Source organism: Capsicum annuum, unplaced genomic scaffold (assembly GCF_002878395.1).
Source record: "Capsicum annuum cultivar UCD-10X-F1 unplaced genomic scaffold, UCD10Xv1.1 ctg48881, whole genome shotgun sequence".
In the NCBI taxonomy this organism is placed as follows: Eukaryota; Viridiplantae; Streptophyta; class Magnoliopsida; order Solanales; family Solanaceae; genus Capsicum; species Capsicum annuum.
In genome coordinates, this window is record NW_025856621.1 from 1 (window position 1) to 1,220 (window position 1,220).

At 39.2% G+C, this 1,220-nt stretch overlaps 1 long non-coding RNA gene across 1 annotated transcript; it reads left to right on the top strand.

Annotated features, from left to right (window-relative positions):
• Positions 1-13: 13 nt before the first annotated feature.
• On the top strand, positions 14-912 carry LOC124892615. Its single transcript, XR_007050344.1, has 2 exons — positions 14-472; positions 589-912. It is a non-coding gene; the product is annotated as an uncharacterized LOC124892615 (long non-coding RNA).
• The last annotated feature ends 308 nt before the right edge of the window (positions 913-1,220 follow it).

Here is a 1,220-nt window from a genome sequence, read left to right on the forward strand (position 1 = left end):
TTCACTACTTTCTCTCTCTAATTCCTCCTTGCCTAATCTTCTTCTTCTTTCTCATTCTAACCCACAATTCTGAAAACACCATTGCAGGTATTCGAGTTTCATGAAGTCATCCATGGTTACTGTAATGGATTAGTTACGATTAGTCATTACTTGTATCAGTTGGTTGAGACAATTTGTAAACTGTTCCGTTATCGATAAAATTCCCTTTTGATTATTTGATTGTTCAATTTGTAAGAGCATTACAGCCATCACCTAAAGGCTCAAGACGTGGTCACCCTGAGGGCACGAGAATATGCAAGGAAGATCCGTTTTGAGCCTACCATGGAGCATAGTATTCATCAAGGTCGTGAGTGGAAGATTGCTTGGGGCATTGAAGGCTTGAGGCTTCATGGTTTTGGTTTATCTTCATTGAGGACATTTTGGTCACTTTACTTTGCCCAAAATGCACTCCATGGCCACCCTTTCATTAAGGGTAGTGTAGTCATTTTGTCTTCTTTTGTAAAGTACTATAAATAGAACCTCTTAGGGCTTATTTCTCTAGTTTTGTTCAATGATGATATTTTGAGACATTGTAAGTTCTCTCTTTAGTTGTAGGGCATGGAAAAGCCACCAAACCGTAACTAGGGCTGCCCAAGTGTGGATATCACTTGTGTTGCGATGTTGGCTTGATACGTTGGTGTTTAGAGGAGGTAAAGTTCCTCTTGTGTCAACGTAGGAGTTAGGTTTTTATCGTGTGTAGTGTTAAGGGTCCAAAAGTCCACCAGATTCTTGGGTTCTTAAGATTATACCTTCACTTGTCTAACTATCTATCCATTTTATTGTTGTAATCGTTTGTTTGTTGTTCTTGTACTCCAACCCGTGAGGTGTTGTTATTGTTACTACATTATTGTTATTGTTATCTTGTTGCTAAAATAGTTTGGGTTGCTACTAGAAAATAGGTGTTAAACACCTCATTACATAGTGTTCTTGTTGCGTTCCTGAATCCGAGAGAGGTCACCAAAAGGGTTCCTCGGCTATCTTAGCTTGTGGATTGATTTTGGTGTATGTTTTGTGCCTTTTCTTGTGTTTCCAAGTTTTTAGTGTATCAAGTAAAATACCTTGGTCTCCTTATATGGTCTCGGGCAATTCTCCCCTCATGAGCTAGCTTTTGAGGTTGAGTTAGGCCTAATGTCCATTTCTTTATCATGGTATTAGAGCCAGGCCCACCTAGTTCATTGTTT